General features: G+C 45.2%; 1 long non-coding RNA gene across 1 annotated transcript; it reads right to left on the bottom strand.

The window, feature by feature from the left end:
* Window positions 1–1,558: 1,558 nt before the first annotated feature.
* Window positions 1,559–16,470, bottom strand: LOC106570857 (uncharacterized). The gene is made up of 2 exons (XR_006759109.2): window positions 15,507–16,470; window positions 1,559–2,734 (listed from the first exon to the last, which is right to left on the bottom strand). It is a non-coding gene; the product is annotated as an uncharacterized LOC106570857 (long non-coding RNA).
* Between the last annotated feature and the right edge of the window lie 4 nt (window positions 16,471–16,474).

Here is a 16,474-nt window from a genome sequence, read left to right as displayed (position 1 = left end):
AAATTGGTGATATTCTGGCGATTTGGTGATTTGTCTTTTGTTTTACTGTGGTGACACAGTTCGCAGGATTCGACAACGTTATAACCTACTAGGGGCGCGCTCTTTGCAGTGGCGGTTCTAGACCATTTCAACTGGGGGGGCCAAGCTGGGGCCAGTTGTACTGTTAGAGGGGCCAGTTACATTAGACGTTATTGTTGTCATATCGTTTTCTTCACTGCATTGCAGGCATTAGCAGGCAAAAGACCATGTTCATAATCATCATCGTTGCCACTGTCTAATAACGGATGTAAAAACAGAACGATAGCAAAAATGTGTTATGTAAAAATGATTTCATACTCCACATTTAGGGGGGCCACAAGGGGGTCCAAAATTGTTGTCACAGGGGCACTGCCCCCCCCCCCCCCGCTAGTGGCTCTTTGCATCCTGAGCGTGCTCTTTGTCAAGATAGCCTAGCCTACTTTTTCCCGGTATTCAGAATTCCCTGTGTCGATACCAGATCAGTTTGACAAGTTTGGTCAGTAGTTTTCTAGTGAAACAATGACACAACATGATGACAGGTGGTGGAACTAATGTGTGTGTAGAGGAGACTAAAGATGATGATGTCATAAGGAAAACAGGTCTTACCTATGTTGATGATCTCATAGCCCTCCTCCTCTCTCTGATACATTCTCTCTGTCTTTTTGAGGTTTCTCTTCTCCCACTTCTTATTCACCCAATGCTCTCCTTCTGATACTTTTATTGGCTGGGGCAAGGTCCTCTTTGTCGTCCTCCTTCTCTTCAGGGTTCTTCTCCTCCTCTTCAGGCTTCTCTAAACTCACCCCTCTTGTACTTCTCATCCGTTCTTTCCTCTTCTGCCATCTCCTGCCTCTTTTTTGCCTCTGTCATCTTCTCTCTTTTTTATCCTGCTCTTCTTGTTGTTGTACCCTCTCCAGCTGCCTGTCCATTGCTAAGTCTTTCCTCCTTCTTCATCCTGATTTGTTGTTCTTCTTCTATCCGTTCTCTTCCCCCTTCAATATTTCTAGCCTCCTCTCTTTATGCCTAATTAGCCATTCCTATGCCTCTGCTTTTAAATCTATTTTAATTCCATCATTCTCCATGCTTACTGTCTTCTGTTTGACTTCATTGCCATCAGAAAGTGACAAAGTAAAAGATGGTGAGTGACAAAGATAGTCCTACCCATCCCTCTATAGCTGTACCTCCTCTCTTTCCTCCTCCTCTGCTTCCTCCATCAGTTTCTGCTTTTCTTTTCTCTTCCTTTCTGTCGCTCAATTTCAACTTGTTCTCTGCTCGTCCTCTCTTCTTCTCACTTCCTCCCTCTCTCTCATAATCATCTTCTCTCTCTTTATCTCTTTCCGTCTCTCTTCTTTTAATTCCATCTCTCTCTGTTTCTGATTCTCTCTCTCCCTTTCTCCATCTCTCCTCTTGAAGTTCTTATTTCTTCTATCTATCTCTGTCTCTTATTCTCCCTCTCTTCCCTCTTTCTTCACATCAATTTGCTTCTGTTCTTGTCTATCTTCTTCTTCTGTCACTGGTGTAGAGAAGAGTAGGCAGGAGGCAGTTGCAGGTTTAGAACTACTGAATTTATTTAAGCACCGTAGATCAAAGCGGGATGAAACCCAAACGCTATTGTGCTCAAAATATATCTTCATAAAAAAATGCACAGCGTGAACACAAAGTGCAAAATATAAAGTACTCAGGAAATAGTAGGAGTGATTCCTTTCAGGAAAACAAGTAACATTTACAATGACCGACAAATGACAGAGGGAGTATATATACAGTGATAGAGTGGGGATTGGAACCAGGTGTGTGTAATGATGACGAGACAAGTCCGAGGTTGATGAGTGAAGGGCGTTTGCCAGCAGTAGGTTCGGCAGCAGCTAGAATGCCGGTGACGCCCAATGCCTGAGCTGGACAGGAGAGGGAACCAAAGCGAAGGTTGGTGTGATTTCATCTGTCTCTGTCTCTGTCTCTGTGTGTTTCGATCTCCCTCTCTTTCCTCCTTCTCCTTCCTTCCAACATTAATTGGTGCATGAGACTAATGCAGTGCGACTTGAGTTTAGCCATCAGCTGGACGACTGTGTCCCCTTTCCTCAGCAGAGGGAGAGAGAGCTGAGGGACGGTGAGTTTCACCTCTGCTCCCTCCCTCCCCTCAGACTGACCATCAGATGCAGGCCATCAGTTCAGTAAAAAGGTAAAAGGTCATTATTATGCTCACTCAGCTGTGCCTCACAAGTAATACAACAAATGATCTATTACCAGTGTGATCATAGACCTACATTTGTTAAATATACTTTCTAATTAGTCTGAGAATAACAACATGTGCAGGGCAATTCAAGCACAGCCAATATGCAGTGATAATGTATTGGGCCAATAGGCTACAGAACAAACCTCATTGCTACAGAGCGGTTTTTAATTGGTTAATGTTGCATAGGCTTACGTAATTTAAGTAATGTTTAAAAACAATCTGAGCGGTAGATCTCGGCTTGCAAATTGACTCAAAGTGATATTGACTCAGAAAAGGTTGGTGACCACTGTTCTATGTCAATTTGTCTCTGTCTTTCCATCACTTTCATTCTTTCCTCTTCTTGCCTCTTCACCGCCTCTTTCCATCTTGCATCTTTTCCTGTGTCTTCTTCTCAATCTCTGCCTTCTCCTCTATGTCCATTTGGATCTGTTTCCATCTATCATGGTTCCGGAACTCCAATTTGAGCAGCAGCAGCTGAAAAATGAGCTCCTACAAATATTGAAATTTACATGGTTTTTAGAGTGAAGTACATCGGAAAAAAGCAAAAGAAAACTGCAAGACTGAAGAGGAGAAAAAACAAGCAACAAACAAAGAAGATAGGCTTTTGAAAAATAACTATTTTTCATAAAATTGTAGTTATCTTAGCTAGCTGAATTGTTTACCAGTTGCTAAGCAGTTGCTAGGGACTCTTTTGGAAGAAGCTAGCTAGCTAACGAAGAACAACAAAGAATATCTAGTTAACAGAAGAAAAGAAAGAGAAAATCAGGACAGAAGAAAAAGGATATCAAAGTGAAACAGTTGTCTAAAGACACAAGAGACAATAATACAAGAAACAACACTTCTGTAGCTTGTCAACTATGTGTCTGTCTATCCCTGTTCACTCCCCTCTGCACAGGCCATACAAACGCTTCACACCGCGTGGCCGCTGCCACTCTAACCTGGTGGTCCCAGCGCGCACGACCCACGTGGAGTTCCAGGTCTCCGGCAGCCTCTGGAACTGCCGGTCTGCGGCCAACAAGGCTGAGCTCATCTCAGCCTATGCTACCCTCCAGTCCCTAGACTTCCTGGCGCTGACGGAAACATGGATTACCACAGATAACACTACTACTCCTACTGCTCTCTCTTCGTCTGCCCACGTGTTCTCGCATACCCCTAGAGCATCGAGCCAGCGGGGTGGTGGCACTGGAATCCTCATCTCTCCCAAGTGGACATTCTCTCTTTCTCCCCTGACCCATCTGTCTATCTCCTCATTTGAATTCCATGCTGTCACAGTTACCAGCCCTTTCAAGCTTAACATCCTTATCATTTATCGCCCTCCAGGTTCCCTTGGAGAGTTCATCAATGAGCTTGACGCCTTGATAAGTTCCTTTCCTGAAGATGGCTCACCTCTCACAGTTCTGGGTGACTTTAACCTCCCCACGTCTACCTTTGACTCATTCCTCTCTGCCTCCTTCTTTCCACTCCTCTCCTCTTTTGACCTCAACCTCTCACCTTCCCCCCCTACTCACAAGGCAGGCAATACGCTTGACCTCATCTTTACTAGATGCTGTTCTTCCACTAATCTCATTGCAACTCCCCTCCAAATCTCCGACCACTACCTTGTATCCTTTTCCCTCTTGCTCTCATCCAACACTTCTCACTCTGCCCCTACTCGGATGGTATTGCGCCGTCCCAACCTTCGCTCTCTCTCTCCCGCTACTCTCTCCTCTTCCATCCTATCATCTCTTCCCTCTGCTCAAACCTTCTCCAACCTATCTCCTGATTCTGCCTCCTCAACCCTCCTCTCCTCCCTTTCTGCATCCTTTGATTTTCTCTGTCCCCTATCATCCAGGCCGGCTTGGTCCTCCCCTCCTGCTCCGTGGCTCGACGACTCACTACGAGCTCACAGAACAGGGCTACGGGCAGCCGAGCGGAAATGGAGGAAAACTCGCCTCCCTGCGGACCTGGCATCCTTTCACTCCCTCCTCTCTACATTCTCCTCTTCTGTCTCTGCTGCTAAAGCCACTTTCTACCACTCTAAATTCCAAGCATCTGCCTCTAACCCTAGGAAGCTCTTTGCTACCTTCTCCTCCCTCCTGAATCCTCCTCCCCCTCCCCCCCCCCTCTCCTCCCTCTCTGCGGATGACTTCGTCAACCATTTTGAAAAGAAGGTTGATGATATCCGATCCTCGTTTGCTAAGTCAAACGGCACCACTGGTCCTGCTCACACTGCCCTACCCTGTGCTTTGACCTCTTTCTCCCCTCTCTCTCCAGATGAAATCTCGCGTCTTGTGACGGCCGGCCGCCCAACAACCTGCCCGCTTGACCCTATCCCCTCCTCTCTTCTCCAGACCATTTCCGGAGACCTTCTTCCCTACCTCACCTCGCTCATCAACTCATCCTTGACCGCTGGCTACATCCCTTCCGTCTTCAAGAGAGCGAGAGTTGCACCCCTTCTGAAAAAACCTACACTCGATCCCTCCGATGTCAACAACTACAGACCAGTATCCCTTCTTTCTTTTCTTTCCAAAACTCTTGAACGTGCCGTCCTTGGCCAGCTCTCCTGCTATCTCTCTCAGAATGACCTTCTTGATCCTAATCAGTCAGGTTTCAAGACTGGGCATTCAACTGAGACTGCTCTTCTCTGTGTCACGGAGGCTCTCCGCACTGCTAAAGCTAACTCTCTCTCCTCTGCTCTCATCCTTCTAGACCTATCTGCTGCCTTTGATACTGTGAACCATCAGATCCTCCTCTCCACCCTCTCCGAGTTGGGCATCTCCGGCGCGGCCCACGCTTGGATTGCGTCCTACCTGACAGGTCGCTCCTACCAGGTGGCGTGGCGAGAATCTGTCTCCGCACCATGCGCTCTCACCACTGGTGTCCCCCAGGGCTCTGTTCTAGGCCTTCTCCTATTCTCGCTATACACCAAGTCACTTGGCTCTGTCATATCCTCACATGGTCTCTCATATCATTGCTATGCAGACGACACACAATTAATCTTCTCCTTTCCCCCTTCTGATAACCAGGCGGCGAATCGCATCTCTGCATGTCTGTCAGACATATCAGTGTGGATGACGGATCACCACCTCAAGCTGAACCTCGGCAAGACGGAGCTGCTCTTCCTCCCAGGGAAGGACTGCCCGTTCCATGATCTCGCCATCACGGTTGACTACTCCCTTGTGTCCTCCTCCCAGAGTGCTAAGAACCTTGGCGTGATCCTGGACAACACCCTGTCGTTCTCCACTAACATCAAGGCGGTGACCCGATCCTGTAGGTTCATGCTCTACAACATTCGCAGAGTACGACCCTGCCTCATACAGGAAGCGGCGCAGGTCCTAATCCAGGCACTTGTCATCTCCCGTCTGGATTACTGCAACTCGCTGTTGGCTGGGCTCCCTGCCTGTGCCATTAACCTGTTAGGGCTAGGGGGCAGCATTTGCACGTCCGGATAAAAAAAATGTACCCGATTTAATCTGGTTACTAATCCTACCCAGTAACTAGAATATGCATATACTTATTATATATGGATAGAAAACACTCTAAAGTTTCTAAAACTGTTTGAATGGTGTCTGTGAGTATAACAGAACTCATTTGGCAGGCAAAACCCTGAGACATTATCTGACAGGAAGTGGATACCTGATGTGTTGTATTACCTTTAAACCTATCCCATTGAAAAACACAGGGGCTGAGGAATATTTTGGCACTTCCTATTGCTTCCACTAGATGTCACCAGCCTTTACAAAGTGTTTTGAGTCTTCTGGAGGGAGATCTGACCGAACAAGAGCCATGGAACGATGATGTCCCATTAGACACCTGGCGCGCGAGTTCATGTTGGGTACCCTCGTTCCAATACGTTATAAAAGAGTATGCATTCGTCCACCTTGAATATTATTCATGTTCTGGTTAAAAAAGGCCCTAATGATTTATGCTATACAACGTTTGACATGTTTGAACGAACGTAAATATATTTTTTCCCCTCGTTCATGACGAGAAGTCCGGCTGGCTTAGATCATGTGCTAACAAGACGGAGATTTTTGGACATAAATGATGAGCTTTTTTGAACAAAACTACATTCGTTATGGACCTGTGATACCTGGAAGTGACATCTGATGAAGAGAATCAAAGGTAATGGATTATTTACATAGTATTTTCGATTTTAGATCTCCCCAACATGACGTCTAGTCTGTATCGCAACGCGTATTTTTCTGGGCGCAGTGCTCAGATTATTGCAAAGTGTGATTTCCCAGTAAGGTTATTTTTAAATCTGGCAAGTTGATTGCGTTCAAGAGATGTAAATCTATAATTATTTAAATGACAATATAATATTTTACCAATGTTTTCTAATTTTAATTATTTAATTTGTGACGCTGACTTGACTGCCGGTTATTGGAGGGAAACTATTTCCTCAACATCAATGCCATAGTAAAACGCTGTTTTTGGATATAAATATGAACTTGATAGAACTAAAAATGCATGCATTGTCTAACATAATGTCCTAGGAGTGTCATCTGATGGAGATTGTAAAAGGTTAGTGCATCATTTTAGCTGGTTTTATGGTTTTGGTGACCCTGTCTTTGACTTGACAAAACATTACACACAACTCTTGTAAATGTACTGTCCTAACATACTCTAAATTTATGCTTTCGCCGTAAAACCTTTTTGAAATCGTAAAACGTGGTTAGATTAAGGAGATGTTTATCTTTCAAAGGGTGTAAAATAGTTGTATGTTTGAAAAATTTGAATTTTGACATTTATTTGGATTCAAATTTGCCGCTCTTGAAATGCACCTGCTGTTGATGGAGTGCACCACGGGTGGCACGCTAGCGTCCCACCTAGCCCATAGAGGTTAAACCCCTACAACTCATCCAGAACGCCGCAGCCCGTCTGGTGCTCAACCTTCCCAAGTTCTCTCACGTCACCCCGCTCCTCCGCTCTCTCCACTGGCTTCCAGTTGAAGCTCGCATCCGCTACAAGACCATGGTGATTGCCTACGGAGCTGTGAAGGGAACGGCACCTCCATACCTTCAGGATCTGATCAGGCCCTACACCCAAACAAGGGCACTGCGTTCGTCCACCTCTGGCCTGCTGGCCCCCCTACCTCTGAGGAAGCACAGTTCCCGCTCAGCCCAGTCAAAACTGTTCGCTGCTCTGGCACCCCAATGGTGGAACATGCTCCCTCACGACGCCAGGACAGCGGAGTCAATCACCACCTTCCGGAGACATCTGAAACCCCACCTCTTTAAGGAATACCTAGGATAGGATAAAGTAATCCTTCTAACCCCCCCCCCCCCCTTAAAAGATTTAGATGCACTATTGTAAAGTGGTTGTTCCACTGGATATCATAAGGTGAATGCACCAATTTGTAAGTCGCTCTGGATAAGAGCGTCTGCTAAATGACTTAAATGTAATGTAATGTAATCTCTGTCTCCATCTTTCTCCATCTTTCTCTCTCTCTTCTTCTTGTATATCTTTCTATATATGTCACTGTATTGAGTACAGATCAGTCCCCTGGGACCAGACTATATATGTCACTGTATTGAGTATAGATCAGTCCCCTGGGACCAGATTATATATCTTACTGTGTTGAGTATAGATCAGTCCCCTGGGACCAGACATCAACAGCATCATTCCAGGCACCCTGGACCCACTTCAATTCGCATACCACCCCAACAGATCCACAGATGACGCAATCTCTAATGCACTCCACACTGCCCTTTCGCACATGAACAAAATGAATGCCTATGCAAGAAGGCTGTTCATTGAGTACAGCTCAGAGTTGAACACCACAGTGCCCATAAACCTCATCACTAAGCTAAGGACCCTCGGACTAAACACCTCCCTCTGCAACAGAATGTTGGAAAAATTGGCAGTTAATTTGAACAATTAATGGAATCATTCCTCTAAAACTGTCTGGCTAGCTAGCTAACAAACATACAGGGAAGATACATTCCTCAAATTCATTATTTTACACAATATCTTATCAGGGCATTGGCAAACCATGGTTGACCAACTTCCTGACCAAAATGGCTGACCTTTATACCATCATTAGATGGTTCATGACCATTCTAGTATTCTAATTCCTAATAGTATGACCACCATCTCCTCCCTATCTTGGGGGTGTCTGTCGCGGACACCGACAACTTGCTTCTGGACAAGCTAAACACCTTCTTCGCCCGCTTTGAGGATAACACAGTGCCACCGACGCGGCCCGCTACCAAGGACTGTGGGCTCTCCTTCTCCGTGGCTGATGTGAGTAAGACATTTAAGTGTGTGAACCCTCCCAAGGCTGCCGACCCAGACGGCATCCCTAGCCGCGTTCTCAGAGCATGCGCAGACTCAGAGCATGCGCCGACCAGCTGGCTGGTGTGTTTACAGACATATTCAATCTCTCCCTATCCCAGTCTGCTTTCCCCACATGCTTCAAGATGGCCACCATTGTTCCTGTACCCAAGAAATCAAAAGCAACTGAACTAAATTACTATTGCCCCGTAGCACTCACTTCTGTCATCATGAAGTGCTTTGAAAGACTAGTCAAGGATCTTATCACCTCTCTCTCCCTTACCTGACACCCTAGACCCACTTCGATTTGCATACTGCCCCAATAGATCCACAGACGATGCAATCACCATCGCACCGCACACTGCGCTATCTCATCTGGGCAAGAGAAATACCTATGTAAGATTGCTGTTCATCGACCATTGCTCCACCTTCCACACCACAGTACCCTCCAAGCTCATCATTAACCTGTTAGGGCTAGGGGGCAGTATTGGCACGGCTGGATAAAAAACGTACCCGATTTAATCTGGTAACTACTCCTGCCCAGTAACTAGAATATGCATATAATTATTGGCTTTGGATAGAAAACACCCTAAAGTTTCTAAAACTGTTTGAATGGTGTCTGTGAGTATAACAGAACTCATATGGCAGGCCAAAACCTGAGAAGATTCCATGCAGGAAGTGGCCTGTCTGACAAGTTGTGTTTCATCTGGGCTCTTTTTATTGAAGATTTAGGATCTTTGCAATAACGTGACACTTCCTACGGCTCCCATAGGCTCTCAGAGCCCGGGAAAAAGCCGAAGGATATCGAGGCAGGCTCTGGCTGAAACATATTATCGCGTTTGGCAAGTGGCCGCTCAGAGTACTGTGGGCTTAGGCGCGTGCCCGAGTCGACCGAATGCTTTATTTTCTTTCCTCTGTTTACCTAAATGCAGATTCCCGGTCGGAATATTATCGCTTTTTTACAAGAAAAATGACATAAAAATGGATTTTAAACAGCGGTTGACATGCTTCGAAGTACGGTAATGGAATATTTAGATTTTTTTGTCACGAATTGCGCCATGCTCGTCACCCTTATTTACCCTTTCGGATAGTGTCTTGAACGCACGAACAAAACGCCGCTGTTTGGATATAACGATGGATTATTTTGAACCAAACCAACATTTGTTATTGAAGTAGAAGTCCTGGGAGTGCATTCTGACGAAGACAGCAAAGGTAATAACATTTTTCTTATAGTAAATGTGACTTTTCTGAGTGCTAAACTTGCAGGGTGTCTAAATAGCTAGCCCTGTGATGCCGGGCTATCTACTGAGAATATTGCAAAATGTGCTTTCACCGAAAAGCTATTTTAAAATCGGACATATCGAGTGCATAGAGGAGTTCTATATCTATAATTCTTAAAATAATTGTTATGCTTTTTGTGAACGTTTATCGTGAGTAATTTAGTAAATTCACCGGCGGTGTTCGGTGGGAATGCTAGTCACATGCTAGTCACATGCTAATGTAAAAAGCTGGTTTTTGATATAAATATGAACTTGATTGAACAAAACATGCATGTATTGTATAACATAATGTCCTAGGGTTGTCATCTGATGAAGATCATCAAAGGTTAGTGCTGCATTTAGCTGTGGTTTGGGTTTATGTGACATTATATGCTAGCTTGAAAAATGGGTGTCTGATTATTTCTGGCTGGGTACTCTGCTGACATAATCTAATGTTTTGCTTTCGTTGTAAAGCCTTTTTGAAATCGGACAGTGTGGTTAGATTAACGAGAGTCTTGTCTTTAAAATGGTGTAAAATAGTCATATGTTTGAAAAATTGAAGTTTTTGCATTTCTAAGGTTTTTGAATAACGCGCCACGGGATTACACTGGCTGTTACGTAGGTGGATCGATTTGGTGCCACCTATCCTAGAGAGGTTAAGCTCGAGGCCCTGGCTCTGAACCCCGCCCTGTGCAACTGGGTCCTGGACTTCCTGATGGGTCGCCCCCAGATGGTAAAGGTAGAAAACAACACCTCCACTTTGCTGATCCTCAACACTGGGGCCCCACAAGGGTGCGTGGTCAGAACCCTGCTCTACTCCCGGTTCACCCATTACTGTGTGGCCATGCACGCCTCCAACTCAATCATCAAGTTTGCAGATGCCACAACAGTACTAGTCTTGATTACCAACAATGACGAGACAGCCTACAGGGAGGAGGTGAGGGCTCTGGAAGTGTGGTGCCAGGAAAATAACCTCTCACTCAACGTTAACAAAACAACGGAGATGATCAGGGAAGAGCAGATTGAGCAGCCCCCTAGCCACATCGACGGGACCGCAGTGTAGAAGGTGGAAAGCTTCAAGTTCCTTGACGTACACATCACTGACAAACTGAAATGGTCCACCAACACAGACAGTGTGGTGATGAAGGCACAACAGGAATGCCAAAAAGATCATCAAGGACAACAACCACCCGAGCCACTGCCTGTTCACTCCACTGTCATCCAGAAGGCAAGGTCAGCACAGGTGCATCAAAGCTGGGACTGAGAGACTGAAAAACAGCTTCTATCTCAAGGCCATCAGACTGTTAAACAGCCATCACTAGCACCTTAGAGGATGCTGCCTATACACATAAACTTGAAATCACTGCCCACTATAATAAATGGAACACTAGTCACTTTAATAATGTTTACATATTTTGCATTACTCATCTCATATGTATATACTGTATTCTATACTATTTTACTGTATCTTAGTATATGCCGCTCTGACATCGCTCATCCATATATGTATATATTCTTAATTCCATTCCTTTACTTAGATTTGTGTGTATTGTGTATATGTTGGGAAATTGTTAGATATTACTTGTTAGATATTACTGCACTGTTGGAGCTAGAAACCCAAGCATTTCGCTACACCCACAATAACATCTGCTAAACACGTGTATGTGACCAATAACATTTGATTTGTATCATCTGCATATAAATGGATGGGAGAGCTTCCTACTGCTTGAGGTATGTTGTTGATGTAAATTGAGAAGAGCGTGGGGCCTAGGATCGAGCCTTGGGGTACTCCATTGGTGACAGGAATAATGGTTGAGACAGCAGATGTTCTGACTTTAAAAACGGAACTCTTTGAGATAGGTAGTTAGCAAACCAGACCAAAGACCCCTCAGAGACACCAATACTACTTAGCCAGCCCACAAGAATGGAATGGTCTACCGTATCAAAAGCTTTGGCCAAGTCAATAAAAATGTGACCCGATTCAGGAAACTAGGCATATGTCGCAAGTCACAACTTCACTGGAGAGCATTTTGAATGTAAAAAAAGTTTTTTTTTTAATCAAAATTAGTTTTTTGGCAGAAATGCCTTCTCAAACATGTGAACTTTCATGTGCCTTAATATCAAACTTGTATGCAATCTGTAAACATGAATAAAATGGTTAAATTACAAGCCTAGTTGGTTTAGCCACAGAGAAAGTGAGCAACCTTCCCGCTAGCCATGATTGGCTGAGATAATGAGTGGGCTGGACATGCCAAGAGATGAGGTGTAGCAACTTGTGTCTATAAAAGGAAATGCTCGTTATGCGTAGATAATCCTTTCTACTGCAGTTTTTTCTAAAGATATAACCTTGTTGCTACTGCTCTCAATATGTTGCTACTGCTCTCAATAACATTGCTGCCCTGAATTTATCAGGCGCTATCGACAAAGGCGCTATCGACAAAGGTCAGTGGGAAAAAGTTGTGATGGGCTACTTTCTGGAGGACGATCGTGCCATGCTGACTCTCTCTGACTCTGAAAATGAATCAGACGATGAGGAAATCCCTGATTTAGGTAGGAACATTTTCATTGAAGAAGACATTGTGGAGTCTTCTGATGACAGTGATGGAGAAGAAACAGCGACAATCAACAGTGTTGTTGTCATGGAAGAAGTTGACCGAGTTTTGAAATCAGTGGAACGTCTGGTAGAAGCAGAGAATGATAAGGAGATTAATATAATTCTGCCGTTTCATTGCAAATGCATAGGGGGTTGAAAAGAGAACATAGAAGGCTGTTGTATAAAACACATCTCCGGATTACATCTTCAAACTAAGAGCAACCATGGCATCCGTGACAGAGAAGGTGAAAGAGCTGATTATTCTTATGGCATTGCACACGGTCAGTGTGAACCAGAGTGACATGACACAATGGGCCAAACAAGCTGTTCAAACTAAACGGAAACGACACAGGACGTGTTATTTAATAAAATGGGTTGCAGTCTGCCATGATGCTTTCATCCATGTATAACAGGTAAGAATCTATCATTGAACCTATTTTGGTTAACTTTAGCTAGCTTTGACAATCGGTTTGTATTGTTAGTTAAAGCTTGCTGTTAGCTATCCAGCTGGACTTCAATGGCTGGCTTGCTAACGTTACTCGATGGATTGGGATTTTAGTTCATTTTTTAACTAGCTAGCTAAAGTTAACATTACATGTCTTAACAAAAGACCCCAAGTTAAAGCTTGCTGTTAGCTAGCTAACGTTAGCATGGGTTAGATGTCTGGCTTGCTAGCTAACATGAACGTACATGTATGAAGTGTGTGTAACGTGAGTATCTGGAATTTGTCTTTCAGCATCAGTAGAACACGGCTGACTCTCCTCCACCAGTCATACATGGAGAATGGTCTAATGCCTCCCATCAAAAAGAGAGCTGACCCAATCAAGCACAGTTTACACCTGAATCATGAGGAGTGGTGAACTTCAACAACAACTATGCAGAAGATAATACCAGGACGCCACCCAGGACACAAAAACTTTGGTGGAAAGCTACTGCCATCCCATGTAACAACTGGCACTACTTTTCTTGATCTAAAAAAAAATCTGTATTTTCCAGAGGTACGTGTAGTCAGGCTGTCTTCCTTCAGGAATCTGTGTAAAAAATTGCTGCCCCACATAAAAGCACCAAGCCCAGGACAGACCTGTGCTGGCAGTGCCAGAGGAACAACTATCAGTTCTTCAAATCTGCCAATCTGCCAGAAGCTGTTAAGTCAGCCAAGCTGAAGAAGCAAGAGCAGCATCTCCTGCTTGTTCAGAGTGAGCGGTCTGTCTACCAGAAGATAGTTGCTGACTACAAGACCACCTGTCAAGACCTGCAGTTGTCTCTGGGGGGCCCTACTGAACCAGCAAGCAAAGACATCAGGATGCATTACAGCTTTGATTTTGCTCAACAAGTAAGCAACATTTCCTCATTTATACTGGTTAAAGAAATAGACGGATAGATGCATATACACTAAACATATATAGCATTCTTTGTCCTCCAAACACGACGAGTTGAGTTTTTACCAATATATATATATATATATATATATATATACACTGCTCAAAAAATAAAAGGAACACTTAAACAACACAATGTAACTCCAAGTCAATCACACTTCTGTGAAATCAAACTGTCCACTTAGGAAGCAACACTGATTGACAGTACATTTCACATGCTGTTGTGCAAATGGAATAGGCAACAGGTGGAAATTATAGGCAATTAGCAAGACACCCCCAATAAAGGAGTGGTTCTGCAGGTGGGGACCACAGACCACTTCTCAGTTCCTATGCTTCCTGGCTGATGTTTTGGTCACTTTTGAATGCTGGTGGTGCTTTCACTCTAGTGGTAGCATGAGACGGAGTCTACAACCCACACAAGTGGCTCAGGTAGTGCAGCTCATCCAGGATGGCACATCAATGCGAGCTGTGGCAAGAAGGTTTGCTGTGTCTGTCAGCGTAGTGTCCAGCGCATGGAGGCGCTACCAGGAGACAGGCCAGTACATCAGGAGACGTGGAGGAAGCTGTAGGAGGGCAACAACCCAGCAGCAGGACCGCTACCTCCGCCTTTGTGCAAGGAGGAGCAGGAGAAGCACTGCCAGAGCCCTGCAAAATGACCTCCAGCAGGCCACAAATGTGCATGTGTCTGCTCAAACGGTCAGAAACAGACTCCATGAGGGTGGTATGAGGGCCCGACGTCCACAGGTGGGGGTTGTGCTTACAGCCCAACACCGTGCAGGACGTTTGGCATTTGCCAGAGAACACCAAGATTGGCAAATTCGCCACTGGCGCTCTGTGCTCTTCACAGATGAAAGCAGGTTCACACTGAGCACGTGACAGACGTGATAGAGTCTGGAGACGCCGTGGAGAACGTTCTGCTGCCTGCAACATCCTCCAGCATGACCGGTTTAGCGGTGGGTCAGTCATGGTGTGGGGTGGCATTTCTTTGGGGGGCCGCACAGCCCTCCATGTGCTTGCCAGAGGTAGCCTGACTGCCATTAGGTACCGAGATGAGATCCTCAGACCCCTTGTGAGACCATATGCTGGTGCGGTGTGCCCTGGGTTCCTCCTAATGCAAGACAATGCTAGACCTCATGTGGCTGGAGTGTGTCAGCAGTTCCTGCAAGAGGAAGGCATTGATGCTATGGACTGGCCCGCCCGTTCCCCAGACCTGAATCCAATTGAGCACATCTGGGACATCATGTCTCGCTCCATCCACCAACGCCACGTTGCACCACAGACTGTCCAGGAGTTGGCGGATGCTTTAGTCCAGGTCTGGGAGGAGATCCCTCAGGAGACCATCGGCCACCTCATCAGGAGCATGCCCAGGCGTTGTAGGGAGGTCATACAGGCACGTGGAGGCCACACACACTACTGAGCCTCATTTTGACTTGTTTTAAGGACATTACATCAAAGTTGGATCAGCCTGTAGTGTGGTTTTCCACTTTAATTTTGAGTGTGACTCCAAATCCAGACCTCCATGGGTTGATAAATTGGATTTCAATTGATTATTTTTGTGTGATTTTGTTGTCAGCACATTCAACTATGTAAAGAAAAAAGTATTTCATAAGATTATTTCTTTCATTCAGATCTAGGATGTGTTGTTTAAGTGTTCCCTTTATTTTTTTGAGCAGTATATATATATATATATATATATATGGGAGGCAGGCAAATACCTTTCACTGAGCTGTGTAAAGACAGACTGACAGGGGTGAGACAATTATCCTTCTTACCCTATGCAACTAGCTCCCATCTACTTTTTCGCTGCTCGCAAGGGTATCTTGTTTGGTGTCTGCTGTGAAGGAATACCAGAACAAGTCAACTACTTGATTGCTGAAGGCATGTCATCCAGCAAAGACAGTAGCGCAGTCATCAACTACATGTACCATTTCATCACCAACCACGGAGTTGGGGAAACACGTGTGTACCTGCATTTTGATAACTGAGGTGGCCAAAACAAGAACACGTTTGTGCTCTGGTATTGTGCCTGGCGGACCATGCACAAGCTCCAGCAGAGTCTGGACCTTCACTTCCTGATCACAGGCCACACCAAGTTAACCCCGACTGCTGCTTCAGCCTCATCAAGCAGCGCTTCAGAAAGACCAGAGTGAACACTTTGTCTGAGATTCCTGGTGTTGTGAAGGACAGCACTGTGACAGGGGTCAACATCCCATAGCTGGTTGGACTGGAGGATGGTACGCTGCTGGTGGAAAGCTATGGCTGGCAACAACACCTGACTCTGTACTTCAGGCCGCTGCCACAGATCAAGCAGTACCAGCATTTCTTGTGAATATCCTTTTCATTGCTTTGTATGAGGTTATTCTTCGTATCTAAACTTGGGAGGTGAATTGATGTTGTGCAAGGTTGTAATGTCTTAAATTGTATTTTTGTTATTTCCTGTTTAATTGCTTCGATGCTCTGGAGCCTGGTGTTGTTTTCGCCAAGGAGCGTTTGGACTCAGTCGGGACCAGATTTCAGCTGTTGCTCAACGCTGACATCCATCCTCCCATAGATGGCCTGCCTGTACAAGCACCACCAGGACTGGACATCTTTTTGAGAAGATCAGGGAGTTTTGCAACAAAGAGGCTATGGACATCACATGCCCTGCTCCAAAGTCACGGGCAGGACAGAAACAGGCTCTCCGACTATACTATAAACCTGTCCATCTAGCACCAGGCAGGCTAAAGCAAAGAGTATTTGA

Source organism: Salmo salar, chromosome 15 (genome assembly GCF_965601325.2).
Source record: "Salmo salar chromosome 15, fSalSal1, whole genome shotgun sequence".
In the NCBI taxonomy this organism is placed as follows: Eukaryota; Metazoa; Chordata; class Actinopteri; order Salmoniformes; family Salmonidae; genus Salmo; species Salmo salar.
This window is presented reverse-complemented; position numbering and strand designations above follow the sequence as displayed.